The sequence below is a fragment of the Chiloscyllium punctatum genome, chromosome 5 (genome assembly GCF_047496795.1).
Source record: "Chiloscyllium punctatum isolate Juve2018m chromosome 5, sChiPun1.3, whole genome shotgun sequence".
NCBI classification, from domain to species: domain Eukaryota; kingdom Metazoa; phylum Chordata; class Chondrichthyes; order Orectolobiformes; family Hemiscylliidae; genus Chiloscyllium; species Chiloscyllium punctatum.
The window spans coordinates 100,252,700-100,280,578 of record NC_092743.1 but is presented as its reverse complement, the minus strand read 5'-3'; positions in this window follow the sequence as shown (position 1 = coordinate 100,280,578).

Sequence of the window (27,879 nt, the reverse complement as noted above, 5' to 3'; positions counted from 1 at the left end):
ACAAGGTCAATAATCAAATGGTACCAAGTTATAGTCCAACAGGTTTATTTGAAATTGCAAGCTTTTAGAGCTTGGCTTCTTACTCATGTGTGGTATGGTAGAGAGGTATGAGACTGTATTTATAAGCAACAAGTTAACATCTTTAAAACTAGTTGCCCTTGTTGAATCCTTTGATCAGTTGTGTGGTGGACTGCTGATTAAAATGCAAAATCCAGATTCCTTTCAAGTCTTTGTCCCGAGATAATTGAAAGTTTTCTTAATGTACAAGAAGTGATATCTCATGATAGACAATGCACTTTGGGTGTGAGGTCCAGCTTCGAAACTTTTTACATTTTGAGCTGAGGTCCAGTTTTATTTTTTGACAGAAAAGAATCTTGATTTAAATAGTTCACCGTGTGTGTGTGTGCGCGAGAATGTGTGTGCCTGTGAAGAGAGTGTGAAAATGTGTGTGTGCATTTGAGTGCAGGTCTGTGTATGTATTTAAGAGAGTGAGCGTTTATGCGCATGTGTATATGTGAATGTGAGTGTGCATGTTGATTGTCTGTGGGTAAGGTCTTTGTAAGTGTGCAAGTATCTGTGTGTGTGCGCGCGCTCATGTGTGTGTATATCGTGTGGTGGGGTTACCTGTAGTGTGACATGAACCCAAGATCACGGTTGGGACTGTCCTCATTGGTACAGAACTTAGCTACTAGCCTCTACTTAGTGATATTGCATTGTTGTGTATCACAAAGTCCGCTCACTTGAAGACTAGAAGCTGAATGTCCAGACCACTGAAGTGTTCCTCCACTGGGAGGGAATCCTCCTGTGTATTGATCATTGTAAGGTATCCATTCATCTGTTGTCGTAACATCTGAATGGATTTGCCAATGTGCCATTTGTATCATGTCTGGTATAGTATAGTGCCCTGCACAGTTCTCCACCGGAGTGATTTTCAAACACTAAACCACATAAAGAGAATTTAAGACAGGTGACCAAATGCTTGATCCAAATCACATAAGCTTTCAGAAGAATTTTGAAACAGGAAAGAGATCCAGGGATGTTGAGAAGTTTAAGGAGGAAATGCTATGGCTTAGAGCCTTAGAGCTTGGGTGGATGATCACCTTGGACGGTATTATTGTGGTTTGATAAATTTATGTTCTATTTCTCTAAGTTTCCATTACCATTTTATTTTGTTTCTGTTACAGTGCTCTGTCTAACCTGTTAATGTTTGCTATTTTAAAAGTAGCGCCTCACCAGCTGAAGGCACACGACCTAGTTAAAACCATCTGTGCTCCCATCTCACTCACCACTCTCTGCTGACCTGTTCAATCCACCCACTTCCTGCCTTGCATGCCAGTGCCCCAGTTTTCCAGTTGATACTTATATTTAGAATTCAGTAATGTCCAGCAAAAGTAGAAACTGTGCAAAATCAGGATCCATGCCAAGTATGTAAATATATATTAAATTTGAAAATTTGACATTATCACTGCAAAGGATCTGCCATTCATTTCTGTTCTGCTCCAATTGCTGCTTGGATTGATCAAGGCTTTGGCTTTGGATTCTAATTCAGTCCCTTTCGAAAACATATGGTCAAGACCAGGAGGAGAAAGTAACTGGGGACTCAACACCCCTACATTTTTTTGACATCTTTAAAATGGTAAAGGTCCCCATTCAGTATTACAACACGGAGCACATGAAGCAACCTTTTTCAGCAAAATGCACCAGCAGACACCCTTTGATCAAGGAATGGGAGATACAGGAAGTCACAAGTAAGTTTCTTATGACACTAAATGAATGGCAGACTTTGAAATGCCATGGTGAGGGCCATCCTTGCCAAAGAATCAGGATAAGCCAGAATGCCAGCTTAGCTGACCTCCACCACCTCGATTTGAGTCTAAACTCCTTATGTAATTTGAAGGTACATAACAATGCTGCACATTATCAAGGAGTATTGCCTTAAAGATAAATGATGGAATAATCATCTTAAACTCAGACAATGAGGAGTCTATTGTTTGGATTCAGGGAGCTGAAGACAGTGCTGACAATGTTCAAGTGCAAAAACTCAGAGGTACACTGGAGATTACAGTTGGAAGTGCATAGAGATCTGAGATAGCTGACAACCAACATTCAAGAAGATGATGGCTTATCTTCTCCTGCAACCTAACTTTTCTTCCTATCTCCAGATCCCTTAATTCCCCTAGTACCTAAAAAAAAGCCATCAACCTCTGTCATATACTGAATGACTAAGCAGAGGGCAGCACAGTGGCTCGATGGTTAGCGCTGCTGCCTCACAGCGCCAGGGTTTGATTCCAGCCTTGGGTGACTGTCTGTGTGGAATTTGTCCATTCATCCCATGTCTGCGTGGATTTCCTTCGGGTGCTCTGGTTTCTTCCCTCAATCCAAAGATGTGCAGGTTGGGTGAATTGGCCACACTAAATTGCCCATAGTGTTCAGGACTGTGCAGGTTAGGTGCATTAGTTAGGGGTAGGGGAATGGGTCTGGGTAGGTTACTCTTCAGAGGGTCCATGTGGACTTGTTGGACTGAAAGGCCTGTTTCCACACTGTAGCGATTCTAATTATCAAGGAGTATGCCTTAAAGATTAATGGCACCGTGGGCGGCATGGTGGCATAGTGGTTAGCACTGCTGCCTCACAGTGCCAGAGACCCGGGTTCAATTCCCGCCTCAGGCGACTGACTGTGTGGAGTTTGCACATTCTCCCCGTGTCTGTGTGGGTTTCCTCTGGGTGCTCCGATTTCCTCCCACAGTCCAAAGATGTGCAGGTCAGGTAAATTGGCTATGCTAAATTGCCCGTAGTGTTAGGTAAGGGGTAAATGTAGGGGTATGGGTGGGTTGCGCTTAGGCGGGGCGGTGTGGACTTGTTGAGCTGAAGGGCCTGTTTCCACACTGTAAGTAATCTAATCTAATCTTGTCAATTCTAATTCTAATCTACAATCACTAGGACAGAGAATTCACAACCCTCTTAAAAAAGAGTAAGAACGTTAATATAACAAAGGTTTGTCTCATTCTTGCTAGTCAATGTCCCAATTATGAATGGAGGGATAGCTACACCCAAAGAAAATAGAAAACTTAACAAAGCTATACTTCTGATCAGATACAATTATTTCATTGAGTTTTGAAGATGTGTTAACTTTGCTTGTATATTCTTTCCATAAATCTTTCCTTTTCCTTTGATTTGTCAAACCAGATGCTCCTCCCACATCAGAATTTGTAGGGCTTCAGTGATCTTCCTGAAATATTTCTTCCCATTACTTATCACAACTGAAACTCACAGCATGAGGAATAATAGGGATGTGCCTCTATCTGCACAGTGGGTTGCTGATGTGCCTTCATTTCTAATCCTTTAAACTTGACAATTTTCTTCAAAATGGATAATGCTGCTGTTAACAAAATAAAAGTTTCCCTCTCCATCATTTCTATTTCTTGTTGTAGATAAAAATGTTCATTGCCCCTGTCTATTGATGACATATTTGAAACTTCCCTCATCCTGTGTTTAAGGTTCTCCATGGTCTTGTCTCTTCTCATCATTGAGAACCTCCTTTGCCGCCTCCCACCACCTCTGAGCTCATCTAATTCTGATCTAATACAAATCCTTGATTTTTTTCACCTCACACTTCACTAACTTCAGCTTCCTACACCTTAAGCCCTAGTATGACTCCTCTAAGCCATTCTGTTGTATAATATTTCACTGTCAGTATGTCTGTATACCTTTAACAGGCCAGCTCAAGATATCATCTCGATTTCACAGCTGACAGTATAAAGGCCTTCTATTCCATCTTACCCCATGATCATGTAAAGCGTACTTTTATTCACAAGCTTTGGTCAGCATGGTGGCTCAGTGATTAACACTGCTGCCTCACAGTGCTAGGGACCTGGCTTCAATTTCAGCCTCAGACAACTGTCTGTATGGAATTTGCACATTCTCCCTGTGCCTCTGTGGGCTTCCTCCCACAGTGCAAAGAGGTTAGGTGGATTGGCCAGGGTAAATTAGACATAAATGTCCAGGGATGTGTGGGCTAAGTGGATAAGCCTTGGGAAATGCAGGGTTACAAGGATGTGGTAGGTCTGGATGGGATACTCCTCAGAGGGGTGATGTAGACTTAATGGGCCAATTGGCCTGCTTCCATAATGTAAGGATTCTATGATTCTTCTCCTGCTCTGTGTAACCTAGTAACTTAATATGAGTCCAGACACTGACATTTGTATAAATGTAATAGTTAGTTGTAATAATTTTTTTGTCAGATTATTAATACCATGATGTTCCAATGTTACGTACAGGCACACACAATAGGAGCAGAAGTAGACCATTCGGCCTCTCAAGCCTGCTTCACCATTCAGTAAGATGATGACTCATTGTTTATGTTCCAGATTTCATGTTCCTACATTCCTCTAATAACATTTGATTCCTCTACCTATCAAAAACATCTATCTACCCTTAAAAAATATTCAACAATCCCACTTTCACTGCCTTCTGAGGTAGAGAGGTCTAAGGTCACACAACCCTCTAAGAGAAAGAAATTCCCCTCACCTCTGCCCTAGAAGGACAGGTGAAGTCCTGAAGAGGAGACTTATTCTCAGTCTTCCTATGTCCACTTCCTATGTCCACTTCTGTGCCTCATCCTGTCATTACTGGTATTTAACAAGTGGCAGACATGGGAGTTGTTAAACAGGAAACCCAAAACAAGCCTTCTTGCCTTTGCTTGCTCACTCCACATTCAGTAGTTGGCAGAGGGACTCATATCCTCTCTTTTGACAGCCCCTGCTGACCACTAGTCAGCAATGCCCAACTCCCCATGATCTCAAATCCAGCCCTGCTCAACTTTAATCTGGGTGCCTCTCTCCTCCTGCATCTTGAACAGGTGAGTTGCTGGCAACTACAATATTTCTGGTTTTCCCTCCAAGAGAAAGCAGCCAGCTACTGAGAGGTTGCCAGCTTCTGGGCAGGATCTCTGTCCCCAGTGTTCTTATCCTGGGAAAGGGCCACCACTGGTTGCTGGATAGATTAGCACTAATATGGCAGACCTTCCCTAAAGAAATCGGTGTTAGGTTCTCAGTGACCCTTTGGGTGAGGCCTCCATTACTTGAATTAATTTGTGTTTTGTTCAATACAAACGTTTTACTATTCAAAAGCATGCAAAAACAGCTTGACTTCTCTTTCTCTTTCAAAACTGCTCCCTTGCAATTTCATTTTGCAATCCGCATCCAGGAACACTCAAGTCGAACCATCTCTTCTAACCTTTTAGAAATAATGTAAAGCCACAATCATTTTCCATATTATGTTTCTCTTTATGGTTTCGACATGGATACATCACATCATCCTCCACCATTTCCGCCATCAGACCCCACCACCAAGATATATTTCTCTTCCCACCCCTATCTGTGTTCCAGAAAGACCATTTCCTCTGCGACTCCCTCGTTAGGTCTACGCCCCCATCAAACCACCCTCCACTCCCAGCACCTTCCCCTGCCACCGCAAGAAGTGCACGCACACCTCCCCCCTCAACTCCGTTCAAGGCACCAAAGGATCCTTCCACATCCAAAAGAATTTACCCGTACTTCCACACACATCATCTTCTTTGTCCGTTGCTCTCAATGTGGTCTCCTCTACACTGGGGAGATAGAACGCTGACTTGCAGAACGTTTCAGAGAACATCTCTAGGATGCACACTAAACAACCTTACCGCCCTGTGACCGAACGCTTTAACTTCCCCTCGCACTCCATCAAAGACATGCAAGTTCTGGGCCTCCTCCACTGCAAAATTCTAGCCACCCGACATCTGGAGGAAGAACACCTTATCTTCCGCCCTGGGACCCTCCAACCACACAGGACCAATGTGGATTTCACCAGTCTCCCCATTTCTCCTCCCTGCATCTTATCCCAGATCCAACCTTCCAACTTGGCACCACCCTCTTGAACTGTCCTACCCGTCCATCTTCCTTCCCACCTATCCACTCCACCCTCCTCTCCGACCTATCACCTTCACCTCCACTTTCGTCTACCTATCGCTACCTCAGCTACTTCCCCCCAGCCCCACATCCCTCTCATTTATGTCTCAGCCCCCTTGGGCCACCCCCTTATTCCTGATGAAACGCTTATGCTCAAAACATTGATTCTCCTGCTCCTCGGATGCTGCCTGACCAGCTGTGCTTTTCCAGCACCACACTCTTCGACTTTTAAAACCTTTCTCATCAAGGCCCCGATTATTTTAGCTGACTTATCTGGCTCACAATAGGAACAGCAACCGAAATTCCTATTGCTGTTTAGAATTTATTCATGGGATGTGGGCATCGCTGGCTGGACCAGCGTTTACTGCTCACCCTTATTTTTGCTAAACCGAGTGACCTGCTAGTCCATTTCAGAGGGCAGTTGCTGCTGGACTGGAGTCATAAAGAGTCCAGATTATAATGGACTGGCTAGTCAAAGCCCAATAGACCAGAGGTGGGTTCGCAGCAACATTGCTGTGGAAGACCGACATGTCATTCGGAGCCATTTTCAACGTAGCGCGTGCCAGCTAGAGGTCGGTAGGTAGCTAAGGAAAATGAGGAGTCTCTTAAGTCCCTCTCCTGCACCAAGTGAAATTTTTGAATTGGGAGGCAGCTTCTATTTGCCAAAGTGCAACCAGTGAAAGGAAGTGGTCTCCAGGTGTCATGTGTGGGAGCCTAGCAGTCCCATATCACTTAGATATTTTAATACTTAGACATTAATCAACTCTATTCAGAGATGTTATTACACACTTCTGCAGCAGGTGGGATTTGAACCCAGGCTTCCAGGTCCAGAGACTATACCACTGTAACACTCATCCTCTGTGATTGCAGTCATGGGTGCCCTGTTGATGGGCTCCTCCTCCGCAATGTTGGCTTAGCAGCTATGATTATTTTTAATTTCAACAATTTTAAAAGTGAAAGCGTACCTCCATCCCAACATGCCCACTTACCTACATTGGTAAGCTGCTGCTCTCAATGCTGATTGGTCTCCAATTGGTCCTCTAGCATCAGAAGCCCACTGACTTTAATTGAACACCTTGCATACTGTTTATCCATTAACTGATCTTTCCTTCCAAACTCAGAGCATGTATGTCATTCAATCTACACATCCACTGGAATTATAACAATATTGTGGTCCTAATCTAAAAATGGAAGTTTGTCCTGCTGAATCCTACTAACATTAGTGACTCCTACTAAATAGTCCTGGTATGGTAGTGGTCTGGGCCTCTGAAATTGCAGTTAAGAAAAAAATAAGCACTGGGAATAAGGACCAAGAAGATTGTGTCCATTGGCAATAGGACTCCAAGGCAAGAGGAAACTGCTCACCTCCTCAGTAGCTGGCAGATATATCTATTTCTGATAGGTGAGGTAGCTGAGATGTCCTTGCCTGGCTAAATCCTGCAAATGAGATGCCCCCCCCCCTCCCCGGTGAACTGTGGGCACAGAAGAACACAAGTCCTCAGCAATGCTGTAGCTGCCCAGTTTCCTGTCAATAGTATCAAGTGTTCTTATTGGTATATACCAGATGCATTAGCTTCCAAAGTGTCCTCATATTTTTGAGTTAATGTATAATCGGTTTCCTCATTATTAATATGCATGGCTTACATGCCAACTGCAACGAAGATTGGTATATGAAAAAAACTATTTCCCAGACTCTTCGCATGTCACTCTCAATTTAGATATATAACAGTCAGTGATCGATTCCATGAGGGTGGTGGGGAAGAGACTTTTGTCCAACTTGTTCTGGAATGTTTCCTTACAAAGAAGTCTTCAAGAGAAATTCAAAAGCTTTTTGCCAAGGCTTATCCCAAGTAGCTCCACTTTTGATGTTCTCAGGCTGTTAATTTTGCCTCCAACAGGGTGTTTTTACTTAATGCAGCATTTCTTGTGTCATCTACCAAAATATAAAAAACTAGGAGTGGATGTTGTGGTATTGAAAATCCAAACGACATTTATTAGAACTAGCTATTACATACGAACATTTCAATCCTCAAGCAATCAAGTTTCTAAGTTATTATTAAGCAACTCATTCAAACAGGGAGGCATGCTGCCAGTACAGTGTCATGCTTCAAGTGATCTGAGGTAGGATGGAGTATGACTGCATATACATCAGATCACATGTTACGAATTAGTAGTGATATCATGAGCATGTTTGTTAAAGGTATACTGATGCTGACAATAAAACAATTTACATCAAACAATAAATTGTGGCTGGAAAACCATCAACAGGGTGAAAAATGCTCTTTGGTCTGCTCAAAACTGCTGGACTTCCTGTGCAGACACTTCATAACTGAATGCTGTAGACTGGCACATTCCAAGATGCAGGACTAGGTGCTGAAGGGTATACTAAAGCTTGGGACAAGCACTGCAAAAAATACATTCTGTGAAAAGATCAAAGATCTTTTACTAACTGCGCATGACAGGGCTAGTTTTCTCCCAGCAGAAGGGAAGTTTGTTTGTTGTGTAGAAATCTCTGTAGTTTGGGAGAGTTCACTTTATAGATTTTCAGAGTGTGTAGAAGTGTCCTGACTCTCAGAACTGAAAATTAATCCAGGCATTCAATGTGAGAAAGGAGCCTCTTGGTCATCAAATTTGGGAAGAGTCAGTTTAGTAAACAAAGACACAAGTTTGGAGTGATGCAGCACTTAAGATTAAGTGTGGGTAAAGGATATTGTGGGAACAAGATAGAGTCTTACTTTTGCTAATAATGTAAGATTTTTCTAAACTGTTTTATATGCACATATATAAGGCTTTGTTTTCTTTTATTTCTTTATTTTTCTTTTCATGTAATAAACTTGCATTCTTTTGTAAAAGAATGTTGACAGCCTTGAGTGAATGTTCAGTTACTATTCACTACAGTAACTGAATTGCAAGAATAAAATTTATGGTTTATCAAGTCAGATTTCTCTCTTGAATTTGACTTGTTTGGTATTGGCATCAGCTGGGATCATAACAATTAACAGCAAATGCAAACAAAAGAAATATTATACAGTATTGGAAGAAACATGGGATCTGAATAGTCATGCAATATACTCTCATTCATAAATTTTATGAATAAAGTATAATTTTGGAAAATGACTATCTCCCTGAACAGCTATCCCTTGTACCCACCATCTTGTGATGCTTCACGTTTAGTTTCCATTATTTTACACTGATGCAAATTAAATAACACTCTCTTATGTTCTGAAGATTATACCTTTATTGATGTTAAGTTAAATCATTTCTCTTTTTGCTTCTACTTGCTCCCATCATTATTTTCTAATTGATTTACTTCTGTTGCTTTGATGATGTATGTGCGATTGCAGGTAAAGATGAAAAAGACAAACAGGATTTAAAAGTAGTCCAATTGTCGATGTACTGTTTATATTCAGAGTAGGAAGTGATGTGTTTTAACTACCAGAGTGGACCTCCAGGGGTGAAAGTTTAAATTGACATTGACCTGGTTACTGATAACCAAGCGCGCTCCGAGTAGGTTGATTAGAGAAGCACTTGTTTGTTCAGATTGGCCGCAGATGAAATAAAGTGTTGGTGATGTTGCAGATACCTTGTTGGTTTATCTCCCATTCTAATCAGGATGGATCGCCCTTTAAAATCAGATGTAACATTTATGTTTAGGGTAATGGGAGGGAAAGCTGTGCCAAGATTTTATCGCTAAATCTGCAGCTGCAGTTATCAGAGGGAGCTGCGTACTTGTACTGTTTGATATGCATTTTACATTTCTCAGTAGAAGGCCACTGCTGGGAGATACTGAACGTTTAATGGAGTAAGTGATAGCGAGGCACATAGTGTCACCCACTAACTCAACAAATGACAGCAACAGGGGTGACCTCGATGCCTTCAGGTTGAACTTGCGAGTGACACCAGCACGATTATTTCTGCAGCATCCTGCTGCTTATCAACTGATTATTCTGTTTAAGCCATGCATTGCTGAAGTTTTGTTTTAAAAACATGTCTACATATTCCACAGATAGTTGCACTTAGAAGGTCAAGCAGCATCATTAGCACAACCTTGGTGTCTGAGTATCTCTTGGAGAGAACTTCAAACATCCTTAGCGGTCGACACATTAAGTATGAAGTGATAATCCATTTAGAAACAGTAGTTTCAGCTTTAATGACTGAAGCAGGGGCATTTCCTGTACTGCAGCCGACAAGCTTTTTAGCGGTCGGTGTATGGGATTACGTTACAGATTTTGGGGTATTTACAATTAATTAAATCTATCTGCAGCACTGCAATACATGTCATACTTACCATTAACGGTGTAAGGTTTTATTTGAATAAGGTATCTTGTTTTGTTTCAGCAGCAAATTGTGTTAGAGTCCACTAACGGCAGGGAAGAAAAGGCAATTCTTTAGCAGGATAATAGATGTGGATCAATGATAATTCTACTTTTGAACGAGTGAGGCGAGGTGGAGGACTAGAAGGGGTGTGTGTGTATGTGGGGGGGGGGGGGTTGGAGAAACAATTTACGGGTCTTTCTTAGAGCTTAATTCTACACTTGTCATTCTTAATGATTCATGCACCCTGTGGCAGAGCTTTCCTGCAAATGCTATTCTTCTGGTAAAGCTTCATGACATGCACTTCCAAAAACAAAGCCACATTTTTCAAAAACAAAATAAATAGCTATCACTGACATTGTGAAGTATAAAAGAAAACAAGAAACTCTTTCCTATTGCTGTTGTCTTACACATTGTTAACAGCTAACCCGAGAATGCAACTTTAAAAAAAAGGTTTTGTGATTTACACATGAAAGAAGTGAAACTGTCACTGTATTCTAACAGATGAAAGGCTTAATAATCAATTTTTCAATGTATAATTCCAGTTACATCACACTGCAAATTTTTGCTATAAATTCTGTGTTACGATTGAGCCCTCCACTATCACCTGATGAAGGAGCGTCACTCCGAAAGCTAGTGTGCTTCCAATTAAACCTGTTGGACTATAACCTGGTGTTGTGTGATTTTGAACTTTTTTTTACAGTATGCTGGGATTTTTTTGTTTTGAGAAGCAGAAACACCATCTGTAGCTGATGCCATTCCCAGTGAGATAGCTTCACATACACACAACTTAACCCCAACTACATTATTAACACAATTCCTTATTTAGCCTTTAACTGACTAAGACTGAATAAAATCTAACTCTGCCACCCTAGGCTCAATCCAAGAACATTTGAATTCTGTTTTGATTCAAGCTAAATTTGTAGGTTAGCCACAATGGGCCTAACCTGATTGTTTAAACATAGATTTCATTTGATGATCACTCTGTATCTTTATTAAGCCTGCCTATTTATCTTGTGACCTTGGTCTGCACACCATCCACTGAGCAGAAATCCATAAGTATATATAAAGACAATAAAGTTCATTTAAAGATGAATTGCATTTTGGAATATCAGGGTTACAGTTCACAAGGCAGTGGCAAGGACTACATGCAGGAGATGGGAGATTACTGGACAATCTTGGAAGGGAAGATGTGTGCAAATTCCACCGTTTATAATAATGCATGTGGTCCCTTACATAATTACGTAATGACTGGCTGAAGATTTATATTCCTTGGATAGGTATAATTAGACAACCGCAAACCCATTTGACCATGTCGAGATGAAGAGCTCTTCTGCTTTTTGTTTCAGCAGATGAATCAATACTCACACGTTTTGCCACTGTTGAGTGAAATTGAGGAAATGAAAATCTGATAATTTTGCTCTCTCTGCAGTCTAGACGGAGCAGAGGAGTTTTGTGTTTGACAGGAAGATCTATTTCTAGCTCCTCAAAGGCTAATGTCAATTTTTAAACTGCTGGCAAAATTGATTTTCACTTTTTTTTAAAGAGTGCTTTATTAGACATACTCTTCACTAAACCCTGTAAAATTACATCTTTGCTCCTCCAGCTTTGTCAACTTTACATTTCAATACATTTCACTGTTTAACAGTTATGCATTGATGTGGCGAGTGTCTAACAGCACTCATGGAATACGTTATCTTTGTAGCATGGTTTCACACTGAGATCAGCCAGAATTGGAATATCGGCTTAAATTGATATTTATTATAAAGGGTGGGAAGCATAATTTGCAGTTCAGGCCAGCTGAATGGTGTGATTTGATCCATTTAAATCCACTTGATAGAGCCTTTACAGGTTGAGTTAACTTGTCAGATCTGGACAGACGTTAAGATGATGACTTGAGAACTGAAGACTGCATGCTATTGTTTCATTAGTGTCCATGCTCTGAGTTAAGCACTCCAACTGCTATTGAAAGTCATGGCTGTTAGGATAATAAATTCAGTACCAACTTCATGTTTCTTTGCCAGTGTGCCAGTAATTGTGTTATTGTGGGCTGATTTTTATCTCTGTACATGCGGTTGAACTTTGAATTTTGTTCACAGAGCCCAATTGCAACTCTATGGTGTGCTGTGGAATGAACTCTCTCTTTTAAAGGCAGGAAGTCAACTGCCATTGTCACAACTACTTACTGACAAAATCTTATATTTTAAAAAAGTTGAGAAAACTGAATTGTTAAGTTTTTGCCCTATTTTCTGAATTCCCTGTGTAGGTTTATATGTTTTTCTACCTCTCTTTCTTCCTTTAAAATGCTACTTATAATCTACTGTGTTGACCAAGCTTAATATCTCCTCCTGTTGCTCAGTTGCACATTGTGTTTCATATCACTCCTGTGAAATGCCTTGGGTTGTTTCCACTAAGCTAACGGCACTATATAAATACAAGTGCAAGTTGTTATTTTTCAAAATGAATGAGCAGAAGATGCAAGAAGTGAGATGAAAGTGCCTGTTTGCAATATGCAGAGGATTTATATACTGGTGGAAAATTAAGTCAACTCCTAAATTGCATTAGATTACTTACTACAATAGGTGAGTATGTTACATCAGCCTAATCCTCGTAATGACAGTGATAGTCTAATGTTACAGTGACTTTATTCTGCACCTTTTTGCTCATCAGCTGTTGTTCATCCTTCACACTGGCTTCCTATTCCTCTTCATCTCAGCCTATCTCTCCCTCATGCGTTTATCTAACTTCACCTTAAAGCATCTGTGCTTTTCAATTTGAGTACTCCTTATAGCAGCAGCTTCCACATTCTAGACCATTAGACCTTGGGATATGCTCTCAAACACTCTACCTTAACAATTCTCCTAAAGAAGCCCATTTCTTTGATTATTCACTTAATACCTTTCACTTCCAGCTTGAAGTCCAAATGTTCATTATTACAAATGATTCCAGGACATAAATTGCTGAAGCAATTTATTTTTCAGGTACCCCAATAAAGTTCAAGGCATGGTGTATACTTGTATTCATTCTAAAAGCACTTTGACCACAGCAAGGGGTGTCTATCAAGTGCATGTGGCTCTGTTGGAGCTGTCGCAAAGCACATAAATGGCCCCCTAATAGATAAAAAAAAGTTATAAATGATCGTGTTGACAAGGCCAGAAATAATCACGTACCCAATATTTAGAGGCAGCACTTGGATTCTTTTTGTAACTGAACTGTTTCTTTGTTACACAGTAGGGGGTGAGTTGTGCTTTGCAATGAGCCATTTCATCAAATTGACATTTAAGTATTTGACAGAAACACACACAGGGTTCAGTGCGACTGTGCATTGCGTAAGTTCAGATATAGCCTTTGCTAGGCAAGGTCGAGTGTGGTTCTTGTTAAAACTATAGAGTCAAAACCCTTCTGCCATTGAAGGTGCTGGTATTACCAAAAGCCCCTCAGGTAGCTTTGAGACCTGCAAGAGTGGGGGGAGTAGATTGTAAAAAAATAAGTAAAGCTAAAGAAAATATTTCCTTTCAAGTGCAGTCTAAGAAGCTTAGGATTAGGTTATGGTGGCAGCTGTTTCAGGGGCTCGTTTGAGATTACTTCTCCTGTTTAAATGAAACAACCGTGAATCTTGATTTTGCTTTGTTCCATCTCTCTGGTTATGCTTAAAACAATATTTGACACAGAAGAAATAGAAAACATTATTTCAGTTAAGCAACCAGAAGGTGATGTTTGAAATAAGGAGCACAGAGTTCTGTATCTATAATGTAATACATCAATATTTTATTTATTGATTATCAAATATCAGAGACTATAGGCTGAAAAGCATGATGCTGAAATTCTTTTTTAATTAATATTTTTATTAAGTTTGACATATTGTGAAGCAGCACTTTGAGAATGTTTTCACCATGGAGTGTTGACTTTAAGAATTTGTTCAATTAATACTTAGTACCTGGTTACATTATGATCCGAATGTTCACCATATTTAAAAATCAACAAGTATGCTTAAAACAAAGCTGCGTGAAAATGATGCTGAAGGCTTCTTCAATCTGTCATCAGAAACAACCTTGTAAAGGTTAAGTGCCGATTCTCTAAATTACAGAGTGAAATATTATTATACAATCACTTAGCGCGTTCATATTAAATTATTCCATGTAGTGTTGAGGTGTTCACCCATTTATTCAAATAAAGGACAAAAGAGTGTTTACAACTGCATAATGGATTGATCTGAGTTGCTGTACTAGCAGAAGTGAATGACTGCTTGATAGTAGACATTTCTGGCAAATTGTGGAAACTACTCACGCAATATTTCTGGTTTGACAGGCAGGCCGGCTGCTCACCTGCACAACACATTCAAATGATCAGCCATTAGGTGTCGTACAACACTATTACACCATGTAATTTCCAAGCTAATATTTCTTGAGGTCATTAATTCAGAAAACTGCTGTTTCTTGAGGTCATCCATCGCATCATTCATGAATGACACTGAGATTACATGAAGCAAAAATTCCAATGCGCACTCCTTCAGGAATATTACAACTTTAAGAAATTTGAAAAATAACTCAGCATTATATTCTATTATAAATAGCAGCATGCTTATTTTACACCAAGCTAAGTACTTTACAAGCTAACACTTACAATATGATACCTGAATATGTCTTAAGTAACCCAAATTCCTTGAATGAAAGAAAGGAAAAATGCTTTTTTTTTGCATCATGGAGAATGCACTCTGAGCACTGTCGGCAGTATGAACATTTCAAATGTGATTTCTGAGAATATAAATTTGTTAGTGAGTCATGAATTGCACAGGAAACAAGCTAGCTCTGCATTAAAAGTCAGTAAGAATGCAGCCAGAGAACTGTATGGAATAAAGAAGAAAAATAAATCAAAAACAACTATTAAATGTATATGCAGTTAAGAAATCTGCCTTCAAGTTTAATTCAAATACAAAGTGTGATTGATGTCTGATATTCCACTTATGCCTTGTGTGAACTTCAGATTGAATTAAGCAGTAAATTCATTATAACTACTCACTCTTACACAAGTTTCTGAAAAGAACTTTCACAGTCAGTATTTTTTCCATGCAATAAACAAAATCATTAGGTTAGGTGCTTTTGAGTGATACTGCATTGAACTCTCAAATATATCCAAAAGAAAGCCCTCCATAGTTCTGTCAATTTGAGGTTAGTTGCCTGTCGAACGGCTGAGGTCTCTCCTCATGTCGGGCAGGGAGGAGGAGTTGTTGAGATGTTTTTGTTGGGCATTTAAGCTAGTCTGGTACATTTATTATTGATGTGTTCAAAGAAATCACAATTAATTAGCAATGATGTTAGCACCTTTCGTCTTGTGGACTACAATGTCCCTTTCACAATAAAAATGATGCAGCTGCTATTAAATGCTTTGAAAGAAAAGGAAAATAAACCAACAGCGACCGTGATGAGTTTTATATAAATGTGCTTTTTCTGCATAAAGCTCTTTCTCTAACCCATCCAAATATTTGGATGGAGCACTTAAAACAGGCCCTTGTTAAAACAGAGTCTGCAGAACAGTCTTTTTTTTTAAGAGGTTTTATTTTCTGCTGCAGTACAGTCTCACAACCGCCTTGTGTTATATGTTTCTGCCTTTTCAGTTGATTCCATTAGCAGCTGTGGCTTACGTGAGCGGTGGAATGCTAAGGGCAAAAAAGGGAGACAGGATGCAATTTTCTTTGAAGTAAGCAGACCGGCAGTTTATTTAATAAATTTATATGAGATTTTGTTCCCGACTCGTAAGAAGAATGGGTAGGGGGGCTGGTTTGGTGGGAACGAGCAGTAATCAAGATGTCTTAATTCCTTGACATAAACATGCACACAGATTAATGGAGCTTGCAGAGATTCTTTATAAAGGAAAGATTGCTTATCGATCCATATCAAAATTTTCATGCTAATCCTAGTGAAGAGACAGAGTATCTGGTATCAGAGTTAATAATCTGATTGCTGAGCTGTCTGAGACAATTCTACCCAGTGTGAACTCTAATCAGTCCATGTCTTCTCATTTCAGTGTGGCTGCTGTACCCAGCCCTCTGTCCCCGTGCAATGCCACAGCTTGGACAGTGATTGAAGATATGATGTAAGCCTGTTGACAAATTAAATTTTTACATTTCAGAGGCGATTTGCTGCAGACGATTTTCTTTTGGTGTTTGGAATATGGGTTTGATTATAGAATCCCATAGGTGCCCTGCCCTCCCACTCAAATCCCTACACCACCACCACACACCTCCCCCGCCTCCCCACCCCAAGATTAATTTCCTTGTTAGGTTTTGTCTTCTCTCCTGACCTTGGGTCTCCAAGTTGCACCTAATGGCAATTCATTTTCTGATTCTACGTGTAAAAAGGTTTCAGAGCCAAAGGGTTTTGAAAAGTTCCCTTCAATTCCCTGATTGCTTGCTATAGTGGTCTGATAAATTTAACTGGGCAGCAGTTGTTGCCATGACGACAATGGTATGATCCCAATAACAACTGATAATCCTGTTTGCTTCCTCCTGAGTGACATTTGATTGCTTTGAACCCAAGTGTACTGCTACGATGTGTTCCTTACTGGTGTGTCCTTAACAGGTGGATCTAGGGAAGGATGTTGGGGATCTAACAGGACTGTGCAGTATTTTTCTGACTGACCAAGTGTTAATTCTCACTGCAGCAATGCATTTGTTTAAATATTTGCTGGTCAGACAGTCACAACTGCAGGTTACTTATAGTATTGGACTTGATTATTTTGCTTTTTTCACAAAGTTCAAATGAAGCAACTTTGCAGCTTTGATGGATGGAATCTTTTTTTGGGATGCTGGGGGCCCCGCCTATTGGCTACAGTGACAGGGAGACACCCGTGCTTCTTTTTTCAGGGAAGGCCACCAAACTACAAGCCAATCAGGTAACGTGAGGTGATCAGTAGGCCTTCCTCTGGAATCAAGACCCAGCATTGGCTGGTGGATAATTAGAGATGGAAGGCCCCAACAAAGCTAATTGATATGACATGTAGTTTCTCGGATTGGTAGTAGTTGGAAATGGGGAATGGGATGTCAGAGGCAACTGGTGGGGAAGGTTTGGAGGGGTAGGGAAATCCCAACAGGCACACCCCTGTCCAATGGTCCCATGATCAAGTGTTGATTATTATGACCTTTTCCACTAGGCTGCTTTCATGATAACAGCAATCAGGTACACCACATGGATACAAGTCGGTAATCCTAGAAGATCAGACTGTGATCCTTATATAGTTCTTAATTGGCCTCTTAAGGGCCCCTAATGATGGTCAAGCAGGAAGGTTGACTCATAACATAATTCTGACTGATGTGGAGCTGTAGCAGGGTTTGCTTCCACCAGCTCCATGCCTAATTATGTGCCCATCTAAGCTCTAAGCTCTGGTAGCAAAGATTCCACCCAGTGTAGAAATTCATGACTTCAGGAATCCTCTCTCATAAGGACTGATGCAAACTAATTTGATATTAGACTGTAAACAAATGTACATTTCTCCATTTTTTTCTTGCTTTTCTTTGTCTATATGTTATTCATAACTGTGAGCACCATTTCATTTTCACCAATCTTACATCACAGGCAGATTTTATAGGTTCCCTTTAATGTCCATTGTCAGTACATTTAGCGTTAAAGGAAATGTTTGTTTTCTTACCTTTAAAATATGGAATCCAGTCAAATAATTCTAGCAGTAATCTTTCATGAGTTTAAAAATAAATAATTGATTCTCAAACACTTACCCTGAATTAAATGCAATGTCCCAACAACATCTTCTCAATCACAAATATTAGATACAAATTAAGGTAATATATCAGTTATGCTCAGCTCAATCTCGAGGTTATGATTCCCCATCTCATTCGAAGCAGGCTTGTTAGTTTTTTTAGTCCAGAGTGTGCGCTGGAAAAGCACAGCAGGTCAGGCAGCATCCGAGGAGCAGGCGAGGATTCCTGATGAAGGGCTTTGCCTGAAAAATCAATTCTTCTGCTCCTCGGATGCTGCCTGACCTACTATGCTTGTCCAGCACCACTCTCTCGACTCTGATCTCCAGCGTCTGCAGTCCTCACTTTCTCCTTGTTAATTTATTAGATGATTTTAAAATTAGGGTTTTGGAAACTGAAGGGTCATCTGCTGGCTGTGAGGGTCCTTGTAATCAGATTTCTAGGAGGTTGGTTCTCTGGTGAACCTGCAAATTTCAATAGTATGAGGTAGTTCCTCTCTTATAGAATCCTTATAGTGCAGAAAGAGGCCATTTGGCCCATTAAGTCTGTACTGACCCTCTGAAAAGTATCCCACCCAGAAATAGCAGACCCTTACCTTATCTCTTGCTCTAGACAGTACAGGCCAATCTACATAACTTGCACATCTTTGAACTGTGGGAGGAAACTACAGCATCCAGCAGAAACCTGCACAGACACCGGGAGGATGTACAAACTCCACACAGTCAACCAAATTTGGAATTGAACCTGGGTCCCCAGCACTGTGAGGCAGCAGTGCTAACCACTCAGCCATCATGCTGCACTCTTTTGGCATCTCCTGCTTACAAGATATTGTTGTTAATTACCATGTCTGTTTAAATATCAATAGCTATTTGATGGAATTCTGCCTGCAAAACAGCTGTAATCTGATCTTAAAAATAACTAACAGCATGATCCCTTTATCATATGACTTTCTACTAATTCAAAATCTTTTTCCATGTAATGATGGTGTCTATGTTGATTCACAAATCCTGTGTTGTTGTTTAACACCATGAGGGCTTGAAATATGTAGTGACGTCATTTTTTTGAATGATCCATTCAATCTAATGATAATACTTTTTAGATCAGTTTCAGGGAAGGGCATTAATTCATGTCAGTCTGGAACACTTCTTTTACTCCCTCTTCATATAGAGGAGTCAATTCCATTCTCAAGAGAAGTTAGTTGACCAGTGGAAATCCACTTCTTCCAATCTTTTGTGTCCATTTTTAAAGTGGAAAGGCTGAAAGTCTGAACATTTGGGACATGATAATTAACAAAAGACACAAATACTGTTAGTGATGATCAATTTTGTATTTTTTAGCAGTAACTGATGATTTTTTAACCGATCCCCCAGTGGATCAGTGACATATTGCATCACTCAGTGACGTGCCACAACATTAAATAGAAATATCTGTGATTCATTAACTGAATTGCTACCATGATAACACATGGAATGTTACCACTGATCTCAGCTCTTAGTAAGTGGGACAGGGAGAAGAATAAACATCCAGGGGTTCTGCGAAGAGTCCCTTCTGGTGACCAAGTGGTGGAAGATGTACAATCGTGATGGCTATAGCTGACAACAGGACTCAGACAAATCATTCTGACCTCTATCATTGAATAATTTGTAAGCATTAACTTCTTTAACTTGCACATTAAGTTTGGAAAATTAGTCTTGCAGTGTGAAACTGGCATTGGCAGTTGATCTTTCACCGTGCCAGTCTTCATTTTTCCTTGATTTGGAAAATATTGCCAATATTAAAAATGTCAAGCCAAGCAAAAGTTAAAATGTGATAGGGCTATGAGTTTCATAAAATAACTATTGTTTGGTGAACTTTAGCGGAAGTAGACCAGATGCAGTGAAAATATGGCTGCCAATTCATTATGAGCCATTTAATACTGCTGGCATAGACCAGTTTCACCATGAAGAACGGTCATTCGGGTGAAACACAGAAGATAATCAGTGATTGTGTGAAATGGTTCACCTCTATGAGTGAGAAGAACAAAGGATGAAATTTAAAGAGGATGTAGAAATGACTTGCCTCCACTTGTTTTGGTTGACATTGATCTATTAATATTCATAGACATCCTGAAAAACATTCTTCCAGTAGTGTTGTATTTAAAATTCCGTTGGAACTGAGTCAATTATCAGACTGCATGGGTGTTTGAGAACTCAGCTCGAAATTTCTACTGCCAGACTTCAGTTATCAGTATTCCAACCGTTACAGGCCTTTAGATATGTCCTGTGATCAGGGAAATGTGAATCAGGTATCTGCAGTGGAGATTCAGTGCTGGACTCACCACACTAATATTGCATAAGTTAATAAAACAGGCATTGTCTGTTTGGAAGGGAACATAGTAATTTACAACAGATACAGAAATCTGATTAGGAAACAGGAATGGGAAAGGAGCACTCAAAACTAAATAAAGGATACCAGGAGATGTTTAAAAAAAAACATAGGGTTAATTCTTTTCAACTTGTGGCTCTTCTTGCAATCTTTTGATTGGTAGTTTAAAGCAGCTGTTGTTTACCAGTTGGGTGTATCAAATTATATGACCCTGGAATCATTCTGCACCAATCTCACCACCTGTTGAACTAACCTAACAGATATTTTATTTGTCATTTCCCATGATGTTTTCTATATTATTTAGATCACCTGAAAAATCATTTATTAATAAAACAGAACTTGTGTGAAATGAATCATATGATTTGTAATTAAGCGTCTGTATTCATTTTTCATTCATTCTCTTCAGTTTATACCATTAGCTTAATGTCTGGATATTCATATATTGCACTTTATATTTATCATACATAATAGCCTGTAGTACTTCAAATAGCAAAATACCTTTCCCTGGCGTACACATATAGAGAGTACATACAATTATATAATGGAAATTCTGTGAAAACAACAAACAGCTTTTCTATCCCTTTTGTTCCCTTTGCGTGATTGATAAGTCACATCTATTGCTGTCACTTTCATTTGCCAACAGCATATGACACCTTTGAATAGTGCAAGGGCAGCAAAGTTTATTCAAGAGACTCGCTGTGATTTCATTCCAAACATTTAATCAGAACTCACTTTGCTATGTACATTGTCGGAAAGAATAGGGACTGAGAAGGAAGTTGATTAGTGGCACGTAAATCCCAGATAACATTGGAAGCTGTTCAAATAACATGGCAACTATTTAAACCGTCATTTTAACCTCTCAAATGTGAACATTCTGAAGAGATCATCTATTTATTAAGTAGAGTCTAGGAACATGCATTTTTGTGAAATATTTGTATGGAATATTTCTGTATAATATCTCCGTCATGTTACATCATGGTTTGTCAGTAACTTGACCAATTCACTATACTTTTGACAAAGTTTTAAGCAATTTACATTACTACTAGAAAATGGTTCTAAAGGCAAGAAAAGCTATCTCTGTTTATCCCATTGTGTATAAAGCAAGTTCATTTTACTTCACTTTGCATCCTTTATAAATTAACAATTTCAAAGTTGTTTAGTTAGGTCAATTAGGTAGAGACAATAAATGTTGGCCCAGCCCACGTCTCGAGAACAAATGAAAATAAAACATAAGTTTGCAGCGTAACAAAAGACAGCAGGAGCTGAGGGGATGCGGAGGTGAAAGAGGGTAGCATGTTCTCACCCTGATGAAGAAAATGTTGGAAACCATCACTGAAGCATCAAGGTTTGTGGTGAGACTGAAACCATTGGAAGTGATGGTGTGCTCATACCTAACTCTTTTTCATACATTCCACAATCACTTCTGATTCCCAATATTTAGCTGTTTAAACATGTACCACTAGTGTCCTCGTCATAATCCTAGCTGTATGTCTTTCTTTTTTTCAGGTACCCAAGAACTGCCCATGGCCAGATAACAGGACAAGAGCAGAAAGTAGTTGTTGAAGAGCTCAGAAGAAGAGCGTTATTGGACTCGAAATGTTAATTCTGCTTCTTTCCCCGCAGCTCCTACTGAATTTTCTGAGCTTATTCAGCACTTTCTGTTTACATTTTAGAATTTGAGCATCCACTTTGGTGCAAGTGTTAAGGATGTGGTTAAGTGTAGTGATATCTGGAGGCTATGGGGAAGGTTTACCCTTCCACCTCATAAATGCACGTTCAGCTCCAAAATGGCGCTGCTGCACAGTGTCATGTAATGATTACCAGCATGATCAGTCTACTCTCCATGCTTGTGTGAGTATTCTTTAAACACATGTCAATGCCTCAAACAAAAATACATCCGGCCGCTCTGGGACCAGATATGTGCACACACATCTCTGATGCTGTTTTGGAGCCAAAACAGTACTTGAAGAACATCAAATAAGAGACATTAGGAGCCAGATTTTGTGGTTACCAATTCAGATGAAAGTACATGCAGCATTGATGCCTCACAGTATCAGAGCCATAGATCCGAGTCCAGCTTTGGGTGATTGTGTGGAGTTTTCATGTTCTCCCTGTATCTACATGGATTTCTGCCGGGTGCTCCGGTTTCCTCCCGCAGTCCAAAGATGTGCAGCTTAGGTGGATTGTCCATGCTAAATTGCCCTGTAACAGCTAGGGATTGCAGGCTAGGTGGATTAGCCATGGTAAGTGCCACGTTAAAGGATTAGAGTGGAGAGCTGGGTCTGGGTGGGATGCTCTTTGGAGGGTTAGTTCAGACTCAATGAGTCGAATGGCCTCTATATTCAATGTAGGGCTTCTGTGATAATTATACAGTTATTCAAACCTACAGTCCTGATTGCTGTATACTAAATATTATGCTGCATTATATTTTACTGCAACTTATGCTACTGAGGGGAGGTGATGACCTAGTGGTATTATTGTTATCTAGTAATATTATTGTTAGACCATTAATCCAGAGATCCTGGGTTTGGGACCTACGTTTTAATGGATCCATGGTAGATGAATTCAATAAAAATCTGGAATCTACTGATGACTTTAAAATCATTGACAATTATTGTAAAAACCCATCACTATAAGGAAGGAAGCTGCCATTCTTACGTGGTCTGGCCTTCATGTGACTCCAGACCCACAGAAATGTGGTTGACTTTTAAATGCCCTCTGGGCCATTAGGTAAGCAATAAATGTTCGCCTCACCAGTGATGCCCACATCCTGTGCATGAATGAAAAAAATGGGTGGGGATTGACAGACAATTATTTTCTGTTGATTTAAGAGATATTCATTTAAACAACAATACTTTGTGTTGGTTTTAGTGAAAGGCTGAATTTGTAATTCATAAATTCTGCTTGTAATATTTCTAATGCATACATTTTAATTACTTTTCACATTAATAATGCATTGAATTGGCAATATTTTGTGTCTGCATTTAGGGCAATATTGAAAAGCAATTGGGCTCATTTTCCTGTTGCTCATTTTCATACATTAGATTCTATAGATTTTAATTTTAGTGTTGCTGCTGAACCTAAATGATTTTGTTCACAGATTTAAATAACTCTGATTAACTGAGTATTTTATACAAATTGGTCTTGATTACACGCACATTGGTGTAACATTGTGAGTGACCTGTTTACTTCAATTGATGAAATTCTGGCATGAAACTGCAAATAAAATAAAAACATTCCTGCCATGAATGTTAAATGGAAAGCATTCAGAAAGGACACAAAACACAGCAATACTTACAGTGGAATTGTAAGGTTATAAAATGTAATAATACAGATACCATGAGGTTTATTTGAAAATGGGGGTCATCCAGATTCACTGTGCAGACATTCCCTAGTGAGCACAATCTAAACTTTTAGATATAACAGAAAATGGATGTACGCCTGGGAATTCTGAAAGGAATAAAGATTAACTTTTTGGCATCAGAACAGGTATGAGATCTGATGGTAAATGTTCACTTGCAGGATTAAACAGTCCTTCATATCAACACAGAGGTACTTGATGTTTTGCAGGATTGTTATTTCTGATTTCCAGCACTTATGATCTGATTTCTTTCTTTTCCTCAATTAAGCATTGCTTCTATGTTTTCCAATGTTCCTTTGAAGTGCATTGAACTTTTCATTATACTAAAAGTGCAGACAAATATTAGGGCTCTTGTGGCACAGTGGTAATGGCCCTGTCTGAAGGTGGTTCAAGTCCCACCTGTTCCAGAGGTGAATTGGAATATATCTGAACAGACTGATTAGGAAAATATTCACTATTTAAGAAGATTTTTTTCCATATGTTCTACATATAAATTTTTGCTTACTCTTGAATGGGGATACAGATTCATGGACATTCTTCAGAGAGCCAAATGGCAAGGTGGACGGAGATGTGTTACTGTAATATCTGTGGTATCCCTTCAGTGTCTTCTTTGGAGACTGTGGGGCCTTTTATCACGCATGTCAAGTATGATTATATGAAGAATTTGAATTGCACATAGAAATTTCCATTAAAAAGGATTTACCTTTTCAATAAAACACAATACCAGCAAAAATTAGGAAATGTAGCAAATGGATAAGAAGGGATAAATGATAAAATGTAATAGTAAAGTAATAGAAAGTCTGTGACCTATATTTTTGTCATAAATTGAAAACAACTTTGAAAGTCATGTGAATGCACCAATACCATGAATGGAGGATTTTCTATCTATTTCTGTGGTGTACTGAGTTTATTTTGGAAAACATCAAAACTTTAATTTAAGCAACATCCCTTTGAAACAGTTTTTTCCCACTTTTTAAAAAATCATTTTGAAATTGTTATTTTCATGGGACATTGAAATAATTTGGCAGAAAATAATAATCTGCGATATGGGTCGAGATAAATCAAATGGAATTATATTTTTAAATCTCTTACTTGAAAATTGCTGGTAGGGTTCAGACAAGGAGATGTTTGTTTTTAATGTTGTATAATAGTTTGTTTCTCCTGTGGATAGCACTTTGTTAATAGATTGGTTTATACAGAGCAAGGAAGCTAGTTAGGTATAACTCAAAAATGCCAGCTAATATTGTTAATGATTTTTAGTATAGTGGGTATTTCAGATATGAGGTTTGCAGTTCCTTTGATACCAATTTGGTTATCATCGCTTATGATCGGCCTTTCTCTGATTTAATCTTACTTTGAAAGAAATGCACCCTGCAAGAATTATTGCATTTTTCCTTACTTATTACACTGAAAATTTTCAGTGTCACGAAGTGTGGTAAGGTCATGGTTATGTGAATGGGCCAGTGATTCAGAAGGCCCAGATTAGTAATCCAGAGGGATAGAGTTTGTATCCCCACCATGGTGAGAAACAAACTAAATTCAGTTTTTAAATGTCATACAATAAGCTAGTGTCTGTGATGATGACTGTGAAACAACTGGATTATTGGAAGCGTTCATATTGATTTGTTAATATCTCTGTTCAGGGAAGGAAACCCACCAGTCTAGCCTGTACATAACACCATTCGCAGAGTCATCGAGATCTACAGGACTTGTGGCCCATTGTGTCTCTGCCAGTCAAAAACAACTGCCGAAGCGATCTTGCATTGAAATTGCAGAATCAAAAATGGCCTTAAGCAATTCAATTCAGGAGCAACAAATACAGGCCCCACCCATGACATTAACATCCAGAGAATAAGTAATTAAAACAGTAAGGTCATACTTATAGGCAATTTGCCAGTTTTGTAAGCTACAAGACAAAGAGACATTGTATTAAGTGTTGCTAGTTTTATTGGGACAGTTGCAGTAAAAATACCAGACAGGGTGACTGGCTAAAAACATTGTAGCGGCAGCACAGGAGAAAGAAATGCTTCAGTCATTGCCACTCTAACAGTATGCAAATTTTGTCCATTGCATTTAGTTTTTAATACATGTCTTGACAAGATGCTCAGCATAATTTCTGTGCTCTGAAAAACAAGAACCGAGGACCCCATAAAGGGACTATCTGATTGGCATGGTCGTTTCCACCAATTATGCAAACTGAAGTTGTCTGCTATTCACTGCTTGTCACGTATCTTTGTGCTGATTTTGTTTGCACTGTATTGTCACAGGAGTGTTGTACACAACTATTTTTTTCAATGAGCATTCCTGCACTATGACCTACCTGTTTCCCAAACAAAATCTGAAAATTTATTCTTTTAAATAAGATCACATCTAACAGTGTAATAAACTAATAATTATCCATGAATATTCTGAAAATATATCAATTAATGTAAACTATTTTGCAATTGCATAGATCTTAAGATAATCAAGAATATGGGACAAGTTCAGGAAATTGGGATTATTGCACCTTTAGTGATAATTATGATAGTGCAGCCTTGATGGGCCAAAGGGCCTTTTCTGCATTGTATGATTGTATCACCCTATGACTCTAATTAGTATGAGACACAAATTCTGTTTTATTTATATAGCAAGTTATTATGGCAAAAGCAAATTCAATCTTAACTTCCAATTGAATTGAATTGAATGATTTATTATCACTTGTATTTTACAATAAAATACAATGCAAAACTTGAGCTGTCGCCACAATCCGGCACCATTTGAATAGTTAAAGAATAAAAAGATATAACTGAAAGAGAGTCCATCTTCATTCCACCACCTCTGCCACATGTCCTGTGCGCTGAGCTGGCTCACCGACACCTGTATCTCCAGCCCTCCTCCACCTATTTGCTAAACCAACAACATCAGAGTCTCCATTCTTCAGACACCATCTCTTCGCCTCTAGGTCCACCTCACCGGTGTTGCCGCTGATGCCAGGTCCTGTGCCGGATTCACACTTGCCAGGCAACAAGGAACCCCCGGCTCTGCTGCTGTCACTATGCAAATAACCAGGAGTCCCTACTCCGCTGCTACCGCCTCGATGATGCCCGGCTCTGGGCATACCACACTGCCACCACTGCAGCTGTCGCCTCACTGACACCCGTCTCCATTCTGGGCCTCCAATTACCTGGAGTCCTTGGCTCCGTTGCCAGGCTAGGCCGCCATCCCACCAAGAATCCGGCTCTGCAATGTCACCTTCCCTGTCACCGCCGGCAAGAAGAAGATGAAGACAAAGAAAAAGAAAGAGGATGAAAAGTAAGAGAGAAGAAGGGAGGAAATAGGAACTGGAGAAATACTTGAAGGGGACAAAAATCCCAGAGGAATGTGGAAAAAGCAGGGGAGCTGAGACTAATTGGATGGCGTTTTTTCAAAGATATGCACAGGGAGAGTGGGCCAAATGATAGACAATAGGTGCAGGAGTAGGCCATTCTGCCCTTCGAGCCTGCACAACCATTCAATATGATCATCGCTGATTATCCTTAATCAGTATCCTGTTCCTGCCTTATCCTCATAACCCTTGATTCCACTGTCCTTGAGAGCTCTATCCAACTCTTTCTTAAATGATTCCAGAGACTGGGCCTCCACTGCCCTCTGGGGCAGAGCATTCGACACAGCCACCACTCTCTGGGTGAAGAAGTTTCTCCTCATCTTTGTCCTAAATGGTCTACCACGTATTTTTAAGCTGTATCCTCTGGTTTGGCACTCACCCATCAGCGGAAACATGTTTCCTGCCTCCAGAGTGTCCAATCCTTTAATAATCTTATATGTCTCAATCAGATCCCCTCTCAGTCTTCTAAACTCAAGGATATACAAGCCCAGTCACTCCAGTCTTTCAGCATAAGGTAGTCCCGCCATTCCAGGAATTGACCTCGTGAACCTACGCTGCACTCCCTCAATAGCCAGAATGTCTTTCCTCAAATTTGGAGACCAGAACTGCACACAGTTCTCCAGGTGTGTTCTGACCAGGGCCCTGTACAGCTGCAGAAGAACCTCTTTGCTTCTATACTCAATCCCTCTTGTTATGAAGGCCAGCATGCTATTAGCCTTCTTCACTACCTGCTGTACCTGCATGCTTAGCTTCATTGACTGGTGTACAAGAACACCCAGATCTCTCTGTACTGCCCCTTTACCTAAATTGATTCCATTTAGGTA